This window comes from Ursus americanus, chromosome 10 (genome assembly GCF_024610735.1).
Source record: "Ursus americanus isolate L20-20 chromosome 10, mUrsAme1.1.p, whole genome shotgun sequence".
Classification (NCBI taxonomy): domain Eukaryota; kingdom Metazoa; phylum Chordata; class Mammalia; order Carnivora; family Ursidae; genus Ursus; species Ursus americanus.
Genome location: NC_142136.1, coordinates 54677136 through 54698956, shown reverse-complemented (window position 1 = coordinate 54698956; position 21821 = coordinate 54677136). Strand labels below are relative to the sequence as shown.

The 21821-nt window shown below is 40.9% G+C and overlaps 1 protein-coding gene across 6 annotated transcripts in view; it reads right to left on the bottom strand.

Annotated features, from left to right (window-relative positions):
- Nucleotides 1–21821, bottom strand: part of LRCH1 (leucine rich repeats and calponin homology domain containing 1) — a 191346-nt gene that overhangs the window by 113781 nt on the left and 55744 nt on the right. The window contains exon 1 of one of the 6 annotated variants that reach the window (XM_087865145.1): nt 566–3129. The exons of the other annotated variants lie outside the window; for them this stretch is intronic. The gene's annotated coding sequence lies outside the window, so the exon portion shown is untranslated. Of the gene's footprint in view, nt 1–565; nt 3130–21821 lie in introns of those variants that run through there. 6 annotated transcript variants of the gene reach the window in all.

Genomic DNA, 21821 nt, shown 5'->3' with positions numbered 1-21821 from the left:
CCTGTTATTCAAGTTTTCCAAGTACTTGTGTTAAGTCAGTAGAGGGAGGGTAAGAGCCATCATTTTGAAGCAGAAATCATACAGAATTAAAAATTTATATCATATGATGTTAATTAATTATCAGTAGATGATTAATCTCAAATGAGGCAAAATTTCAAAAGCCATCCACAAGTTTCAACATATGCTAGTGAGGTTGAAGGAGGACCACAAACTTTACCACAAACTCTATTAAAAAAAACCTCAAAGATACTACCAGTGATATTTTTAAGATATGAATCAAGAAATCTAAAGCTACTGCAACATTTAAATGTAACAGTCGATATGAAAACAAATTTTATATTTGAGTCTATTTGAAAATCCATAGGAATTCTGCAGTACATAATGGAAATAGTGTTTTTACTACTAATGATATTTCATGTGTACAAAAATGTTCAGAGCAGCCTAAATTATGATTTCATTTGTAGGTGCTTTTTTGAAAGCAGACACATTGTGTTGGGAAATTTTAAATTCAGCTTTGTTCATCTTTTAGATACAACAAGAACTTGAAATTTCAAATGAAACTTACTCTATTGGGAGAGGGAAATGGACAGTGAATTCTAATCTTCTGTTTGGGAAAGCTTCTTCTCTACAGTCATTCAACAAATACTTGTGCACCGGCTCCGTGAACACTGGCAAAATGCCTGCCCTCCAGCACTTAACGTTCGGGGGGGTGACCTAAACAAAACTAACAGGGAAAATAGAGAGTATGTTAGACGGTGGTACAGGCTAGAGAGAAAACTCAAGCAGGAAGTGGGAAGAGGGGGCCTGCGATTTTAAAGAGGGAAGAGAAGCTATTAAAGGTTTAAGGAAAGACAGAGTATGAAGTAGTTAATAAGAAAGCTGGAAAGTGTCTGCACTAGACAAATGTGGAGTGAGAGCCAGGTGACGTTAAAGGCCCACTTGAAGCGTGTGGGCATGAACAGAAAGTGAGACCACTGGGATGGCCACAGTGCATACAGATGCCTGAGAGAAATGTGTGTCTTTCACAGTGTTAATTTGGTCTTGCTCAACCTCAGTACCTCTCCCTACCAACAAGCTCAATCTGGAAATGTAAAAAATGTCCTGCCTCATATTTTTCAGCTCCGGTCCCAGAGCACATATCTAGCTGGAGAGAGCCAAGCAAAATCGCCCATGTAAGCTTGCTCAGCAGGAAATCACAGACGATGGAGGGAGACTCCCAAGGGCTGTGTGGCACCTTCCCAACCCCTTCCCCCGCCAGGGAAAACCCTCCACATGTTCACTCTCTCACTCTGTCATTTATTGGCTGTCCTCCACAAGACAGACACACCATGCCAGGTGTTATCTATAGTGATGTGAATTTAAGACTCAATTCATAACAAGTGATTTGTGGAGCCCAACAGGGGAGGTAGAAAAGGAAACAAAACACACAATGAATTAGATCTACATTTATCAGCATGGTTAAATATCAATTCTGAAAGGTTGAAAAGGGCTTCAAAGAGGCACAGGCCTAGAAGCTGAATCTCCAGACAGGTGGACACGGAGACTGCCAGGGCAGAGGGGATAATTCACTCCAGACTAAAGCACGCAGGCCGGATGAAGAATGCAGGGATGGAGAAGCCTGTTGAGGAGGTGGGACTGGCATTATGGCCGAGGCACGTGAAATGGATGCCGAGTAGGGATCCATGGAAGCAGCTGTTAACGACAGCAGCCACAAAAATCCGGGTAAGAAATAAGGAGGGTCTGAAGTAAGGTGAAGAAGTTGATATAGAGAAATGGACATCATCGTCACTGTCATTACCACTGCCACCACCACTGTCATCGTTATCATCAAGGGGGAATGGACAGGGGAGACCTTTATGAGGTACAACTGGCAGAGCTTAGCAATCAGTTAAATACAGAAAGTGAGGAGAAAGGAAAATTGAGGGCATCTTGGGGTTTCTGGCTTGGAAAAATGCCTGGAAGCATGCTACTTGCTCAAAAGGAAAGCTGGAAAAGAAACAGGGTAGTGGTGGGTTAGAAGAGGCAGGGTGAGCTTAGTTTTGGAGACACCAATTTAAGATATCTATGGAGCAACCAAGCAGAGTGGTCTATTGGTCACTGGATTGTGTCATGAGAAAGGTGTTGGTTAAAATGCAGTTTTGTGGGGCGCCTAGGTGGCTCAGTTGTTAAGCGTCTGCCTTTGGCTCAGGGTGTGATCCCAGGGTCCTGGGATCGAGCCCTGCATCAGGCTCCCTGCTCCACCGGGAGCTCTGGGAGCTTGCCTCTTCCTCTCCCACTCCCCCTGCTTGTGTTCCCTCTCTCGCTGGCTCTCTCTCTCTGTCAAATAAATAAATAAAATCTTTAAAAAAAAAAAACAAAAAAAATGTAGTTTTGAAAGACATCAGCATTGAAATAAGGAGTTGCCATACATGATGTCACCCTGGAAAAATGTGAAAAATGAGGAAAGAAAATGAACTAGAAAACAACCTTCTAGAAGGTGCTACCATAAAGCAATGCCTTTCTCTTTCCCATCACAACTTCTTGAAACCTAAGGGCTTGGCTCCATGGTCCAAGCACCATGGTGAGTCCTGGAATTCAGACTTCCTGAACCAAAATCCAGTGTTATGCCCACTACAGCACTCTGCCCCACGGGTTTATTACACAATTCCATGATAATGATGGTATTATACTGACGCCCTGACCAACTGTGCGTAACATGATAACAGCATTGCTTGCCACATTATCACTCACTTGTTAGGAACCAATCATGATCCGTGCTTTAGAAATGTGTCTTCTTTCAGTTATACTTAGGGTCACTACCAATTCCTAAAACAACAAAAATGTTGTAGACTAAACTACTAAGGCAGTTGAAAAGTTTGACTCCTTCCAGAAATACTTCCTTGGGCAATTTTTTTTTTCTTAGCCCCAAAAATATGAAACAAAGAGTGAACTGTCTACAAAGTGCCTGGTTTTCCCATTTTTAAAGTTCACATTTAGCTAGGGCAGCACTGATAAGAAAGACATTTTTGTGATGGTGACTGAATGTAGTATATTCTCTTGTAGGATCATGAATTTTAAGGCTAGAAATAGCTTAAATTGGATGATTTCCGCATCCTTTTTTACAGATCTAGTTAGAAGCTCCTTGCTGAACTAAAAAGTAAAAGACTTGATTATAAAAAAAGAGACTGTTTTTATCAATTAACAGAAAGTATAATAAATGTGCTTTATCTAACTTATTTAAGAAAATATATTAAACTGGTATATTATTTTCAAACATACCACTTCTGGAACATTTAAATGTAAACAAAATGCTGCTTCTCTTCAGACTTCTCTTTTTCCTCTCATTGTGATCACATGATTTACTCATCTAGACTTCATGAAAACAAATAATTGTTGCTATCATTTTTTTTAAAGCAAGAACTTTCATCAAAGGCTCTGAAAAGAGCTAGTGTTTGTGGGATACAGTCAGAAGCCCACCCTCTTCAAGTCTCTTGCATTATGCTTTGAACGTGAAGACCAAACAGGTCTTATCTTTTCATTATTAACTGCTGTGCAAACAATCTGAAATCTAAATCTTGGAAAATCTTTTCTTCCCCTGAAATTCCAAGTGCATGTTAGTCCCATGCTATAGTGGACACAAAAATAAGGGAAAATACCCAGTGTCTGCACTGAGAATTTTCTAGGTCTTCACACGGATTCAGTGGACAATAGTTGCCACCACCTACCTTTTCACGTAATATATGCAGCATACATAGGATACCAGCTCATCAATGGTTCCTCCGAGCAAAGGCAGGTCAGCCAGTACTACGTGTGGTCATGGCCATTAATCATCATTGAACACTTACAGTGGCCTGGAAACACTGAGTATTTTCTAGAAACTAACTCGCAGTCTTCTAAAAACTTCATGAGTGTGTTATCCCCACTTGTAGATAAAGAAACTGAGACACAAAGAGGCAAAATAATTCGACCAAAGCCACATGGTGGCAAAGTTGTGAACGTCCTTAATGCCACCTAACTGCACACCTAAAAGTGGCTAAAATGACAAATTCTATGTTGTGTTATTTACCACAAGAAAAACATCATTTAAAAAAAGAATAAATAGCTATCCAAATGTGACTCCTTATAACAAAATAAAGTCCAGGTAGATTAAAATTTTGATAGTGAAAAGAAACAATAAAGTGGCCAGGAAAAAAAAAATTGAAAAGCTGGGATTCGGGGCACCTGGGTGGCGCAGTTGTTAAGTGTCTGCCTTCGGCTCAGGGCGTGATCCCGGCATTCTGGGATCGAGCCCCACATCAGGCTCCTCTGCTGGGAGCCTGCTTCTCCCTCTCCCACTCCCCCTGCTTGTGTTCCCTCTCTCGCTGGCTGTCTCTCTCTGTCAAATAAATAAATAAAATCTTTAAAAAAAAAAAAAAGAAAAGCTGGGATTCAAACCAAAGTAATCTAGCTTCAGAGTCCATTCTACATGCTAACGGTCTTTCACAAAGTGCTATTTTATAGAATGCCCTCGCCATCATCAAATTAAGTTTATATGAGCGCAGTAGTACCTCGTGGCTCGCTGGAATATACGGACTGCCCTGGGCACGTCTGGCTGCGGAACACACGGAGGGCAAAGCCCAAGACAAGGTTGGAAACCACCTGGCAAAACTCAAAACTGCAGCAAGTTGTTCACTGCAGCGACAGTCACTCTCAATCAGCATTCCAAAGGAGACTGTACGTCAAGTGCACTCAGGAACCCACTTTTGGAGCCTGTAGTTTAGGGGGGAAATGTTTGCTATGGAAAGGATGCAGAAAATAATCACACTTGTGTTTTAAGAAACCACATGCATACAGCAGAGAACAAACAAAATTACAGTTTTCCAAAATACCTCAGAGTTGAAAGCTTGCAAAAAGCCTCAAATCTTTCCTGCAGCTCTAAAATAGAGTCCAGAGAGAGGAAGGAGGGGGCAGATCCCAATTTTGAGGTCTCCCAGCAGCCTTCAGACAGAAAGATTCCCAGATCTAGGGAGCACATTTCTTCTTGGAGGCGGATCTAGAGGGGAGCTGGGTGGGACTGCAGAAAACCAGAGAAAACCTGATCTCCCCCAAAGCCTGCAGTTCCAGAGTGAAGAGTTTATAAATGCCTCTTACATAAACAACTGCCCACCTTGTTTATTTTACTATCTGTCATATAGTATATTAATTAGTACTTTCCCACCATTGTTCTGAATACCAGTTTAACTGCATTTTAAAAAGGAAGGGAAGTCCAAATGCCCTCTCCTTGTCCATGTAAAGCCTCGATGCTGAGTATAATTTCCATTTAACAAACAATGCAATCCTTTCTCGGGCCCAGTATCTTCATGCACACAAAAGCTTGGCAGAGAGCAACTGAAAGAGAAACAGAAGCGACTGTGGGGTGGAGCTCTCATCAAACTGCGGGACTTCAGAGACGTAGGAAATGTACTCTGGATTCTTAGACAATGGGTCATGGTAAAAGAAGAGACATATTAGATTCAGATGACCCTGGTTTATGAAAGCCTTAAGTCCAACCTTGTTAATTCTCAATAATCAATGTCATTCTTTGATCCATTTGCTAAAGAAGCAGTCATAATAAATAGTAATAACCTTCAATAATCTTGGAATCTAGGACCACAGGGGAAATGCCAATTTTTATAACTTATAATCAACTGTCATTTGTAGGAAGAGAAGAATATTCCTGCCCCATCCATCTGCTTTCCACCCACCAATTATGCTCCAGGGATCCAAATCCTAGATAAGCTCTGAGACTTCCCATATGGCCATTATCATCAATTTCCAATAAGCATTCTCTGAGTGAGTGGCATGAAGGGCATGAAAGGAAAGGGGAGGGGAGGGGAGAACAGAAAAGAACAACAACAACAACAAACCCAGAAAAAGAACAGCCCAGGCCAGAAAAGAAAAGAAAAGAAAAGAAACAAAACGAAACAAAAAAAGAAAAAAGAGAAAAGGTCAGCTGCCCTGTGGTTCCAGGAATGAGGTCTGTGAACATCACAGTGGTCATCCTCAGGAGCCCAAAGGAACAGCTCTGTATCCTTCCCTTGCCCCAAACCCTCCCTCAGCCCCACTCTTCTTCCCTACCTTTACACCATCTCCACTTAACCCGATCCTGTCCATTCCTGAAAGACCTGCTCAATTACCACCCACTAGGGGACACCTCTGTGCCACCAGCTTTGAGGGATGTCTGCCTTTCCTAACTTCTGCTGGGTGGCCCAGACATGTGGCTCTTACTCAAACAGTCCTTATCCTGTGGTTAGTGTCTGAGAGCTCCTCCAGCAAGTTACTGCCAGGAAGTAACGCAGGACACACATTCCAACCTGCATTGCTGCTCCTAATTCATAGTCCTGCTCCTATTTGGCCCCATTTCTCAGTCTCTCTTGTCACATCTTATTCTACAAAGCCCCTTCACCTCCCCAGTCCCAGAGACTCAGAGAGGCATAGACCACCCCCCCATTACCAGGCAGAGACCTCCATGCGGTCCAGGGAGACACCGGACATCCACATGATGGGCCCTGAGGATGGTGGGAGGCTTGATGAGGACAGAATCGAAGGTCATGTTAACTCGGTTTAAGGAAACCCAGTCAGTCACCCATGGACAGTTTCAGCCAGCCACTTCCCATCATTTTCAAACCTTCCAAAAATCAAGCAGCTAGAGGTATGAGTGGTGTTTATTTCTATTTTTGACTGGTGCGCGGGTGACACAAAATGCATTCCCACAGGATTAGTATAAAAAAAGTTAAAAATAAAAATGACAAATGAAATGTAAAAAACAATAAAAAACAGAAACAGGCTATAGACCCTGAGAAGACAGTGTTCATTGGTCCTGTTCTATTAACTGGGGAAAGATGTCTTTGGCCCCCACAAAGGATTCTCTCCCATCCCATCAGTTTGCTTTTCTGCTCACTGATTTTGCCCCTGGTTCTACACCCCCGAGAAGCTCTATGACTTTGTTCTTGGCCTTTTGTAACATGTTTTCCATAACCTACCAGGAACAAGATACTAAATAAGGTTCTCAGGAAAAGTCCTCTGAGATATCTCTATTTACTTTCCAGCATTCAGGAATATTATTCAAATATTTGAATTCTGTCGAATGCAGAATGAATAAACGTTCCACAGACTACACAATGAAGCTGATACTCCTCATAGCACCAGAGCGTGCGTGCTCTGTCCCCTCATGGCCTGAGCCTGGTGGGCCCTGAGTCTTATAAATGCCCCTCTGGGGGCGCCTGGGTGGCTCAATCAGTTGGTTAAGCGTCTGCTTTCAGCTCAGGTCATGATTTCAGGGTCCTGGGATCAGAGCCTCGCACCAGGCTCAGCAGGAAGCCTTCTTCTCCCTCTCCCTCTGCCTCTTCCCTTCCTCCTCCCCATCCCCCTGCTCTCTCAAATATATAAAATCTTTTTTTAAAAAATCCCAAAATATTATCTATAAAAAAAAATAATAAGTGCCCCTCTACACAATTCACGAGGCATGATTCTCAGAGACCTTTGCCCACTTCCCTCTTGTCTCCCAATCCCCACCAGCCTCTTAGCCTCCCTTCCATTCCCATCCATCAAGCAGCCCACATTTCTTAATAAGTTAAAGTCATGTTTATCCAAATACATATGTATATAGTAGGAATTTAATATGTCTTCTGAACTGTGCTACTGTTTTTACTCTGGTTTTATTGTCTTTATTAGTGCTCTGGTTTCAAAGCAGCATAGATTTAGAGTGCTCGGCCCCAACCCTCTGTTTCCCATTAGGCAATTGCCTGCATGATTTTGCAGAAGGTGAGGATTTCAGAAATATATATATTAGGTTATAGCAGAGATGCCTGCAATGGTAATTCAGGTCATGGAAATTGAGAAAAAGAAAATAATGTGGGTGCCTCAAGGATATCACATGGGTCCAAAAACTACAAATGAAAAGGAAAACCTAGAAAGAAGGAATTATATTTAGTTCTTCAAAATATGCTATTGTTGTAAGTGACCAAGAAGCACTGACCATGTCTAGCCAGGAACAGTACTGGCAGGCTCCCGTGAAAACCAAGCTAGACATTGCATCCTTCTCGATCTCTGCCGTCCAGTGTGTGTGTGTGTGTGTGTGTGTGTCCACGCACTAAAGCACGGTGAACTGGGATTGAAAAGAGGGAGAAGGGGGAGGAAAGACTGAGAACATGGTAGGATAGGCAGTGATATAATAATCAATACAGTAAAACAATGGACAAAGTCCCTGGTTCTGCCTCTCATGTGCTCTAGTCCCCGCATCATTCATTTCATCCTCTGGGTCTCAACTACCCCATCTGTTAAATAAGAATCTGGCCTTATCTAAAACGCCATGATACTAAGCAAAAAGGAAGGGATAGAAGCAGAACCATAGCTTCTTGGTACCTCAGTTCCCAGAATATGTCGGGTTCCACTTTCATCATGTTTATGATTACAAATACAGAAGCACACAGATGCTTAAAACCAATGGGTCAACTGGGTCGGACTGAATCTTTCCAACTGGCCAAGAGATCTCTCTTATTAGTCCTACTTTTCCCAAGTAGTACATTTACAAGTAAATGACAGAACCTAAAATCCAAATCTAAGCCTATCCAACTCCAAATCCAAAGCTTTTCCATTTCACCATACTGTCTAAATAAAAGATGTAGGAGGCATATGGAAACTCCAAACCGTTCCTCAAATGTTAATGTGAAGAACACGCATGAAGAAATTAAAGGAAAATACTATCCAGTGTTTATCTCATTTATAATAAAACAGGAAGTCAGGATATTATGATCACTTTCATTTTCGTTTTTGTTTATTGGGCTTTTTTTTTTTTTTTGCATAAACTCTCTGGTGGGGGTGGATAATAAAAGAAGACAAAGGAAAACAAGGATAGCTGTTTATTTGATATATTAACATATATCCTTCTTCCTCTCTGGTCTTTAAATTTAACTAAAATAAAAGAGCAACAAAGCCTATGCACGGATTTTACTATGAGCCACCATGCCGTCCACAGTCACTATTAGTGTCACGTGGACTGCACTTTAGAAAGAGCTGCTACCACCCAAGTCTGCACATGAAAAGGGCTAAAATGGATGTAGTGAAAATCAAGTCTAATATTACACAATTTGCACATAATGTGTCATTATCAGGGCTGCCAGGCTTAAAATGTAATTAAGTAGAGACAAATCAACACACAAAGGAAGTGTGCTACTTCACAGCTCCTTGAATTACTCAGAAATTACTCAATACAGGATCACATGTTAAGCACAGTGGAAGGCATAAAATAATGAAAGATTATTAAAACATCATCTTACAAGCTCCACTTCCCAACTGCAGTTTAACTCAACTCAACCCAGATTTATAAAATGGTCACTCTGTACCAGGTGCTGTCCAATAAGGATAAAATAATAGAGCACAACTCGGCAGTGACTGCTTTAGGATGCATGTTATGGGATGGTCCCATCTTCGACAGGACAAAATATAGCCATTGCCACACTTTAGAAACGAAACTTGCCACCTTGTTTAGATAGTTGTCATCCATCCATCCATCCATTCATTGATCCATTCATCACTCTTACTAATAGATTTTTTGTGCCTGTGCTGGGCCTTAGGGATTTAAAGAAGAAAAGACATTGTTCGTGTTCTCAAGTATCTCCAGTTCAGGGAAGAAAAAGAACCAAAAGACAGAACAAACCACAACAGAGAGCTGATTTTAAAACATGTCCTTCACTGTAGAGCCACGTTCACAGCAGCATTATTCACAATTGCCAAAAGGTGGGAGCAAGCCAAGTGTCCATCGACAGATAAATGGATAAATAAGATCTATACACTATATGCATACAACAGAATATTATTCAGCCTTTAAAAAGGAAGTAAATTCTAACACAAACTATAACTTGGATGAATCTTGAGGATGTTACACTAAGTGAAATAAGCCTGACACAAAAAGTTAACTACTATATGATTTCACTTATAGGAAGCAGAATTCATAGAAACAGAAAGTAGAAGTGGGTGCGAGGAGCTGGAGGGATGGGAAAATGTTTAATGGGTACTGAACTTGGTTGTCTGCAAGATGAAAAGAGCTCTATGGATAAACATGGTGATGGTTACACAGTAATGTGAATGCGCTTAATGTCACCGAACTGTGCACTTCAAAATGGTTAAGATAGTAAATTGTATGTTCTATGCATTTTACCACAACTAAAAATCTAAAAGAAACCAAAACAAAAAACAAACAACAACAACAAAAAACCCATGTCCCTTAGTTCTGTGACACTCCTCCCATCAAGAGGTTGGGTCTATGTAACTCCCCCACACATGAGCAGGACTCTGTGACCATCTCAATGAATACAGTGCTGCTAATGCAACTGTGTGTAGCTTTCAAGGCCAGGCAGGTCCTGCCGGTCTCTCTTGGGACAGTGGCTCCAGGATCCTTCAACCACCACGGAAGAAGTCCAGCTATCTGAGGCTGCCACGTGGAGAAATAACACAGGAAGAGAGAGAAATGCCCCAGGAGCTCCAGCAGTTCCAAACCACCAGCTGTGGGACTCTTCCAGGCCCCAGCACCAGACCACGAGCAAAGGAACCTCTGAGATGAAGACCACGTGAGACACCAGGCCAGAACTCCCTAGCTGTGCCCTCCAGATTCATGAGCAAAATAAATTATCGCTACTGTTCTAAGCCACTGTTTAGGGTGATTTTTTGCACGGGAATAGAAAGCTGGAACACAGGTATGTAGGGGACGGTAGGGCAGTTTGGGAGAGGGTAGTCCTAACTGAGACTGGGGGAGTCAGGGAATAGGAGATAATTAAGGTTAAACCTTAACATGCCAAGGGCATCACTGAGCATTTGGGCCAGGGAGAGGGCTGGCATCCAAATAGATAAAACCACACCACCATGGTTGCTGGTAATCAGGTGGGTATGGTTAGAACCTGGTCAGAACAGGGGTAATGCTGAAGATGAGGCTGAACAGATTGTCAAGGGCCTCTGTGCACGTGACTCAGGGGCTGTGGGAGGTACTGAAGGTTTCTGAGTAAAAAAGTAACAGGAAGAGTTTCAGTGGTAGGAAGATTACTGACCAAAATCAATCCACTGGATATGGCATTCTATTCCACAAGTAAATGTTCCACAAGAAACTAGGGTTAATATGTATCTTGAAAATGTCATTCACCTAATTAGAGTCACTGGATTAAACTCACCATATTGAGATTCTGCCATCATATTATCACTAGGTCATTCCAAAGGTGTTAATATTGTTTTTCTTTTTTCTTCATCCTGGCTAAAACAGATTGTGTCCCCAGTATGAGCTGCTGAATTCTAACTTTGCAAGGAGCTCTCCCTACCTGCCTTGTCTCCTGGGACATTCTCACCACAGAATCCCTCCATGTTCCATGGATTCCCTGCAAGATTTTCCAACTCTGAACACATTCAAGCCACCATTTAAACAGACATTTATGTCCTTTCATCAAAGAAAAACGAAAGCATGCATTCCACTGAAAATGGGAAATGTGTCAGTTGCAAAAGCCCAAGTCCTAACAAACAGAGAAGAATTGGGAATGGGGAGAGACTGAGGGTGTGCCAAAACACTGTCGTTCTGAAACTTAGTTAGGTGGGACCTGGCTAGTTCTCAGTGCTTTCCTTAATAAGGCATAGAACACATCCATTCTCAAACTCCACACGAGTCAAATCAAGCACCAGAGAACAAAAACGAAGGAAGGAAGCTCTTACAATGGAGTGTCCTATTTTGCCCACAAATCTTAAAATCTCATAAACTCACTCCTGCAGAAAATTTATTGCAAGTTAAAAACAGAGACATGGTGGCACAAATTATTTTTTGAGTCAAGAAAAAGGCGGCAGGGCAGCAGGAGTGAAAAGAATGACTGGATGGGCACGATCACTAATGGCAGATGATGGTCTTAATTAAACATATCCCTGGAGGAAAAGGTTGACTTTGAACAAAACCAAGTGACCCGCCAAGGATGAGTAGAGTTTTATAAAGGAAGCTAGAGATTGTGGACATTTTGCCTGATTAGTACTGAAGAGCTCCCGTTTTTATGAACATTTTACTTAAAACTCTTAAACTGATCATGTATTTGTGGCTTTCCTTATCCTATAAAATATCTGCTTTCTCCTCATCACTATCCTTTTACTAAATATTTGCCTTCCCCCACCACTACCATTCTTAACGCCAAAGCCCCTACTCAGTCGGCACATTCTAATAACCACAAGCATTATCTTTCACCAAGAGTGTGCGTTATTATTATTACGCCCCAGAAACTGCTCCCAAGATGAAGCAGGATTCCATTAAACACACCGGCTGATAGGTCCCAGCTCACAAGGAATCGGCAGCCCTTCCCCAGCTGCTCTTGCTGAAAGTATAATGTAAAGCTCCATCTGAAATCTCTTGCTCAATTTCAATGGATGCAAATGACAGACTGGCATCTTTTAACTCCACTAAAAGCTTCCAGCCCTGCTTGCTCTGGGACACGTGCCAGTGGGTTCAGCTATTACACCGTGGCTCTCTCTGCAAATGCTGTTTCCCAAAAGGCTTCAGCTCATCGAGCAGTATCATAGAACAACAGAGCTGCTTTACTGAAATAACTAATGGCAAACTTTTTACAAAAATGAAAGCAAACGTAAAAGGATCGTGACAGAAAAGTCCAGCCTTACCACAGTGCTCTTGAATGTTGCTGGAAATTTCTGCAGACTGTTGAGGATGTTTAAATTACAAAGTAATTTTCTTAGCTTAATTCATAGCATACATTAATTTTAAGTAAGTAAATAATCTGAGAATTTCTATTTCCCTTTCCATTTATACATTCTTTAATTCTTTGCCAGTTTCCCTTGGGTTTATTAAAAAATCAGCATTGTTTGAGTGGTATTGCTCATACTAAGTCTTAGAGGACAAACTTTCATGGTGGCATGAACAGTCAGGAAGCTTTACTGATACGGGAAATGCAATCCACTTACAAGGGTTCTGCAAGTTAATGCCTGCTGCTTGAGATGTCGTCAGGATTTGCACTGATTTTTAATGAGCTTCTGCAGGCAAAACACTTGCAGATGCTTGTCTGTTAGGAAAGATGCAAATCACACCCAGCCAAGCTAGAGAATTAAAACCTATTTAATAACTGATTTTGTACAACTGTAAATTATTTTACTTCCTTTGGAGAACTCCAGTGTCACTGACTGAGTTAATGGTGTACTCTATTAACCAGTCAGGTGGTTGGCCAACTGGAATTCAATCAACACAGAAGATACGGGATACTCTGCCTTGGGAAAAACCATACGAATCAGAGTGTGCTTATTTGGATTTCAGTTTGTAAAAGTTCTTTATTTCACAAAAGTTTCATCACAGGGTTTCTTTAAATAGCAACTTCTGTCAGCACATTCCACTTAATTCAATTTACTTAGGGCTGATTTACACACAGCTCGCATAAACATTTCTCTTACATAAAGAAGAATAATTCGATATTTCTTTTACGTTTGGAGTTCAATATCTAAAACACAGACATAAATACCCTGTATCTTACCCATCTTTTAAATCCTTCTAGCTTCCCGGAGCATAGAAAAGGGGCTAGATGAATATCTGCAGGTTCAAGAGATGAATACAAAGTTCCCCAAGCAGGATTCTCAACCCCCTGATGAGTTTTCTCTTTTATTATCATAATACAGTGTAAAATATACCAACTGTTGAAAAAACATCCTTACTGATCACAAGGTAGTTACTAACTCCCTATATTCCTTGATTATACTGGGCTTTCTGAAACTTTAAAATATCAAAGGCATTCCAATGTCAAATTTATTCAACTGTAAGTACTGCAAAAATCTAATAGAAGTACTTTTTTTACTGAGAAGTCTAGTTAGAGCAATGAGAAATAAGCAATGCAGAGCTCCATCATCACTCGCCTTTGTCAAAAGCTTTCTAACTAGCCTCTTATCCCACTATCTCCCCTCATCTAACGCCACTAGGAATAACTTATTAGGAAGCCCACAGAAGCCTGTCACTCTTCTGCCCCACCTCCTGCATTCATCTCTTTTACTGCTTCCTTCTGCTCCCAACCAAAGTCTAGACTTGTTTACACAATCTTCAAGTGCCCTACACTCAGAACCGGACTCTGGAAGAGTCAGCTTCATCTGCACTCATTCAGCATGCAGGGCATCCCACCATGTGCTAGACTCTAGGGGTAAGCAAGCCCTGGCTCTGAAGCCACTCAGAACTACATGGGAAAGATGGGTGTATGAACCGACACAGAAAATACACTGTGGCACCTGCAATGCACCTCCCACAGACTGGCAAATGCCACTTTGCAGGTGGAGAACTATCTAATTCACTGTACCTACATGATACTGGAAGATCTTCTGTCTGGGCTGGGGAAGGGAGGTTGGAAAGGCTGCTGGGTCCAAGAAAATGTGCTCATCCATAGCTCTACCACCCCAAAATGTCCTGAGTGCTGAGGTGCAAAACATGGAGAGAAGGGTCTACTGAAGAAAAGAAGCATGTGTGGGCATGGCAGACCAAGCCCCAGTCCCTGGTCTCAGATCCCATGATGTACCTTAAATTCAGTAAGAACTCAATGAATGTACCACATTTCTTAACCAAGAAAGATGGCGAGTTCCCCTCACAAAATAAAGTAGCTCATATATTAGTTAACTATGTACTCGATGTCTCTGTAAAATGGAAAAAAGAAATAAGTGCTAATTGAATATACTTATAACTAAAACTTAAATTAAATGAGAAGCACAGAAATGTCCAAATACACAGGCAAAATTCTCCATAAATAATAGGGCAAACAGCAAGTTCCTCTAGACGTTGGCCACAAAACTCACCACCACAAAACTCACAAAAACATGGTGGCTCATACACAGGTCACTTACCACTACATAGCTCCATGTTCTGATTAATTACCTAATCAAGGTTTTTGTGATTATTTACAACACTGTCCTTTGAGCCCCTTTGTTTCTGGTGGGGAATACCATAGGCTCCCGATTTACTCTATCCGTTTCATTTTTTTCCTCAGGAACTAACTGAACATAAATGCATACACCATAGAACAATGAACATAGCACATCATTAATAGTGTAAAAACAGGAAGAAAATAATATTCTTTTGTATTTTGGGGATAGCTAGAAGGATATGCAAGAAACTGACAATACCAGCTGCCTGTGGGGAGGTGACCTGCATGGCTGGGGACAGACATGGGAAGGAGTTTGCAATCTGTCCCTTTTATCTGTCAAATCTGGAAACACATAAATGTACTACTGAGTCCAAATATCTTAACAACCAATACAGACAACAGAATTACATTATCTCCATTCATAATTTAAATTATTACTAAACCAAAAGTAAATTAAATGCACTCTTTCTTTTGAACATACATTTAATTCAATATTAAAAGGATTATAATGCAATTCTGGCATTTTGGAAAATGTGCTACTGGCAGTAACACAAAGACTGAGTATGTGGGTGTAGAATTTAGGAAATGTCTCAACATAAGGATCTATTTTAGCTAGAATTCTCAGCACATGAAATCCACAAGGCTCACAATTTGGTCCATCTTCCAAAGGAAAAACAGTAGTAAAAGTCATGCCAATCCAACAGCCTTTTCATCCAAATGTTCACTTTCCTTTCTTCCGACTTCAAACACTGAGCTTTGTGTGTGATCTCTTTCTAAGAATAAATTACCCTGGAAGATGATTTCTGTATTGAAGTACCTTCTCTTTATATAACTTTGCCATCTCCTTGTTTCTGTCCTGTAAACCTGCACCCTAACTCTGAGCCCGTTCTGCTGAATAATTCATTCCTTAATGGATTTCCTGGAAATACTCAGTCACTGCCTCAAGCCCCACTTCTCAAACTGAAAAGAACCAGAAGAAAATGTTTAAATGGGAACTTAAGACATGAAGCTAAAGATCCCAAGAATCTGACAAGATCTTTCTAAAAATATCTGTAATCTATGAATTACCATACATATAGTCGTTATTATTTTTCCTAATAGTAATAAAATACTAAAATCCACACAGGGAAAACACAACAGAGGGAGAGCTACAGAGGCAGGAAAAGTGTACTTTAATAACAGAATTCAACTCTGAGCCTCCTCAGGGGCAAAACGAAACAAGAAAACATGGCTGACAAGGGAGAAAATGTACCGTCACAAGTGGAAAAAAATCCTTTCAAGTTACTCAAGATACACTAAGTTTGTTGTTATTATTGTTTTGTTTTATATTACACTTCGGCTTCAAAGAAATGTCCAGTGCGGAACTTCATGAGGGGGCTGCTACAGTATGATATCAATGTCCTCAACATCATCTCCACGGTGAACGCCAAAGGTGACTCTCTACAATCATTTGCAGTAACTTTTCTTATAAACAGAGGGGGAAATATCAAAGCAAAATTCAGTGCAACCAACACAAAGAACAATTTTGCTATCTACCAGGCTTTGCTAAAACTTGAAGTAGCCATCATTTCATCTATATGAACACACATATACACAGCTTATATAACACACCAAGGGCATCACTGCCAGGGTGTACAGCGTCTCGAAGGTAAGACCTGTGTCTGATTTCTCTCTGTCTCCAAGTGTCTAGTAAGACCCAGTGCTCAGCAAACCCTCAAAAATATTTACTGAATGAATGAATGAACCAACAAACAAATGCAAGATAAAGATGATACCCCATCGTGATGAAAAAAAGGTTCTGGGGCCTATCTTGGATGAGAGCTTTTATTGTTCTTTGGGAACTTTCTTCAAAGCTATCATTCTCGGGGCGCTGGGTGGCTCAGTCATTAAGCGTCTGCCTTCGGCTCAGGGCGTGATCCCAGGGTCCTGGGACCGAGCCCCGCATCAGGCTGTGCTGGAAGCCTGCTTCTTCCTCTCCCACTCCCCCTGCTTGTGTTCCCTCTCTCGCTGGCTGTCTCTCTTTCTGTCAAATAAATAAATAAAATCTTTAAAAAAATAAAATAATAAAATAAAAGCTATCATTCTCTATGGAGAATCTGAGTAAATAAGTCTAAGACAAAAAGACAGCTTAATTGCAACAGAGAAAAGGCCTGACATGTGTCTTTTAAAGAAAAAGGTTAGGGAAGGACCAGTGATGTCCAAGATCATGAGACCTTCAGGGGACCTGAGGTGGGGACCTGCCCCATAAAAGTCTTGGTCTGGGTCACCCAGCTGCTTCTCTCAGCCTCCCTGAGTAGCAAACAGGACTACACAGCTCAGATGACCCTTTATGAGCTCCCACTTCAAATGTGCACTCTCCAACTCACAAAAACACAATGTTGGAAGGGACCACACAGATGAGCTAACATCCTGATTTTACAAAAGGAAAAAGGGAGGTTCAGACAAATGAAGTGACTTGCCCACACAGCTAGTAAGTAACTGGTCCGGGATGAGAACCAAGTTCTCTGGGACCCGGGTCCAAAGTTGTGTCTAATTCGCCACACTCCCCTGCCTGAAATGAAAGGCTGACTCCCTGACTATTCCCATCCAAAGCATCCAAGTATAAACAACCAAAAACACATTTGCAGTCCGCCAGAAGCCCGCCCACAGAGCTGTTCACCTGACACAGACGGCCTGACAGTTTTGAACACTGTATTATGCCACCCCTGAAAAACACACAAAAAAATTTCAGATCAATTACCTTCACAGAGAAACAGAAGATTTATTCTGGGCCATTTTTTTTTTAAACAAATGATAGTGCACTCCTGTTCTTCAGTATGATACTACTTAGAGTTCTCTGGGAAGAATCTAGAAGTAAGTGACTCAAGAAATTACATTTACTTTCATTTTTAGAGACTCATAAGATAATAGATAAACATCAGCCTCCACTGCCACTAGGTGCTGGCATCCCACCACGCTATTTTTTTTTTTTTTTAATGTGTCAGGCTTACAACCAAGGACTGGAGTGACAGATACTGTCATCTTAAGGACAGAGGAAAAGCCATCTGTCAGACAGTGGTTCTGTTTTAAGCTTATTTTGATAGCAAATAAATTATTTTTATGATGCTGTAGTAGAAAAACCTAGTTTCAAGGGCTCTGTCTCTGTTTTGTGCCATTTACTTTCAAATGTTATTTGGAAGTTGGTCTTGTGCCCAGGTAGACTCATCTGGGAAGAGAAAGTACTGTTCTGACATGAGGGCACAGGGGCTTGTATTGTTCCAATGTGCTAAATAAAGCCAGTTCCCTTATCTGCAAAACTGAAACTCACTTCAGGATATTTTTCTTTTTCCAATACACAATTCCTCTGCCAAATGTATTACCACAACTTAATTCTCAGTCTCTTGTTTGAATTTCCAAGAAATGATGTTTAATTACTCTAGGAGGGAAGTCTAAGGCAGCTACTCCAATTGTTTACAAACCCTAACTACCACAGTTGCCTTACAGGGGGCACAGAGGGTGAGAAAGCAGAGAGGTACCAGGAACGGCTCTGCACATCAGCCGGCGGGTTCTCCTCACCAACACTCAAAGTCTAAAACTTCTTGGAAATGTTTCCCTCAAACCCTTCATAATAATAATAATAAGTAATTTTTAAGACGATCCACACAGAACACCATAGTTGGGCATGTACTAGAAAAAAATACAATTGAAAAATATCCATTCTTGGGAACAAAAACATTCCTGAAACTTTTGCGCTTTAAGTCTGGAGAAACAATAACACAAAAGTAGGTCCCAGGCATACCGCAAGGAAGATCTGGACGACTGAACAGAAGGAAGCTTAAAGCTGGGATTTTACAGAGTGAAAATTGCTATAGTTGCATCTTATGCCACTCAGTCATGGAAGAAATGTTTTTATGAATAAGAACTCAATCATCAGAGCAAGAACTCAGGCTCACTGCTATGCAATCACAATGAACTGATCGGTGTAGCCATGCATCCCGCATAGCCCTACAGAGAACAGCACCCTGACAATTAAATTTATAAGAACATGTGGCCATGGAATGAGGTCAGCGTCCCAGATGCCCACATGTCAGACAGTAATGCCGAAATGGTTTTCTACATTATCATACCACTCCAACAGGATTTTCTGAGTCATCGTCATCTCTTCCTGGGACAGAATGTTTTGATATTGCGCTGTGATATACAACTGAGTAAGTCCATCTTATGTCATTGTTCATCCCGAATGTCCTAATACCCGTTGTCTAAGTTTGGCAGCCCTCACCACAGAGTTAACACAATAATATATAAGGGAGCTGAAACAAGGAGAATCCACCAATTATTCATTTTCAAAGGAAAAATAAAAATGCCAATCAGAAAACATGATTCAAGGTAAAATTCTAGATGTGATTGGGAAACAGCATCTCTCACTAGAGATCAGATTTTATTAAGACTTTCTTTCTTAAGTGTTTCCTTAATCGTGCATGTTCTTCCCTCTAGGAACAGTTTGGTTATCTAGTCTTTAATGAACTCAGTATTTTTTTTAAAGGTTTTATTTATTTATTATAGAGAGAGAGCGAGCAGGGGAGGAGCAGAGGGAGAGGGACAAACAGACTCTGCACTGAGGGGGAAGTCCAAAGTGGGGCTCGATCACACGACCCTGAGATCATGACCTGAGCCAAAACCAAGAGTCAGATACTTAACCAACTGAGGCACCCAGGCACCCTGTGAATTCAATATTTTTTAAAAAATGTTTTCTGTAATGTCCACTGACAGATGAATGGATAAAGAAGATGTGGTGTGCATATATACATACATACATACACAATGAAATATTACTCAGATATCAAAAAAATGAAATCTTGCCATTTGCAATGACATAGATGGAACTAGAGGGTATTATGCTAAGCAAAATAAGTCAGTCAAAGAAAGATAAACACCACATGATTTCACTCATATATGGAGTTCAAGAAACGAAACAGATGAGCATACAAGAAGGGAAGGAAAAATAAAAGAAGATAAAAACGAAGAGGGAGGCAAACCATAAGAGACTCTTAACTACAGGAAACAAACTGAGGGTTGCTGGAGGGGAGATGGGTGGGGGGATGGGATACCTGGGGGATGAGCATTAAGGAGGGCACTTGATATAATGAGCACTGGGAACTGATGAATCACTAAATTCTACCCCTGAAACTAATAATACACTATATGTTACCTAAATTCAACTTAAATTAAAAAAAACTTTTTAAAGCCAATCTGCCTTTAGAGGCCTCTAAAGTAGGGATGAAGGTAGAGCTCCCTCGTTTTGTGCTATTCCAGCATTCTGGTGTTTTATAGCTTGTCACATTCGTAGTTATTTCCTTTATGCCTTCGTTTTTGGTATTCTTTCAAGTTTAGAAAATTCTTACCTGCCTTGTTTTCCATTGCACCCCAGTGCTGAGAATAGTGCCAGCAAATAATTATTTGTTGGAAAAAAAAATGTTTTCTGTACTAGGATTTGTTTGGCAGATATTTTACGATTTTGTTCACGTATCATCTTTAAACTTTTTCCATATTCTTCTTCTAGTCTTTCCCTGACAATTTCACCTCTCTGGAACCAGACAAAAGGCCCCAAGAATTCAGTGATTGCTAACCATCACACCACATTACTACCTCAAAAGGCATAATGAATTAAGGCAGCACCACCAGATTAAAACACACAACCTGGCTCACCAAGAAAGAGTAGGGGGGCGCCTGGGTGGCACAGCGGTTGAGCGTCTGCCTTCGGCTCAGGGCGCGATCCTGGCGTTATGGGATCGAGCCCCACATCAGGCTCCTCCGCTATGAACCTGCTTCTTCCTCTCCCACTCCCCCTGCTTGTGTTCCCTCTCTCGCTGGCTGTCTCTGTCAAATAAATAAATAAAATCTTTAAAAAAAAAAAAAAAAGAAAGAGTAGGAAGAGTTTATGAAACAAAACAACCTGCTAATGTTTTTAATGCTGGAAAAGAATATGTTTGCACCAAGCCATTTCAAAAACCTGAGTGGGAAGTAGGAATTCAGAAGACATTTAGGAACATAACAGATTTGAGTGATAAATTCTGTGGTCACCTTACTTCTCTAGTGTCTATTGGAATGCTTTCAGCTACAAGTCACAAAGAACCTATTTCAAAATGGCTTAACCCAGGTCCCGCGTCAGACTAATTAAATCAGAAAATCTGTGAGCACAGCCCAGGCCTCTGAATTTAAAGCTCTCACATCAATTCTAAGGGCTGGGAAATCAAAACTCTGGCAAGTCCTGCTTTAGGCGACATACCTAAAGCAATGGAAGGGAGAGGCCCGAGCAAAGCTGGGGTTTTATTATCAAGGAAAAAAAAGACTGGGAAGAGGGACAGTGACGGCTGATGCAGAGGGAGCAGAAAGAGGTAACTAAAGAGGCTCATGGGTTTTTTAAAGGAAACCGAAAATCTGGTCATATCTATTACAGCAATCTAAAATAGTAATGTTCAAATTACAGGTTTCTGCAGTTTTTCATCGGCTTTCACTAAATTATGTCATCCATCAGTGTACAGATACCTATTTAACCAGGAACATTTACAAGTACTTAATCATTCCATTGAATGATTTCAATAGGTCAAAGTGAAAGTGATTTCCTTAAATTTTGGTTCTTCAATAATTGACAAAGTACATAAACAGCAAACTATGCAAAAATTGCCTTGGAAGTGAGTAGGAAATATCATTGGCTTTCAACAATTTACACAATCCACCAAGGTTCACGTATATACATATACTTAACCAGGGAGCCTCACAAATAATCATTTCATTCTGTGATTTCAAGGGCTCGAAATGAAAGTGTTTTCCTTAAATTTCGGTTGACTGACCAAATGCATAAACAACAGAATACACAGCCTTAAAGATAAGTAAGGAAACAGCTCTGTTATCTTCAAAACACTTTAGTGACACTATTTCCTTAGGAATCATCTGCCTATCTAACAAGACCTGCACATGGAGTACAGA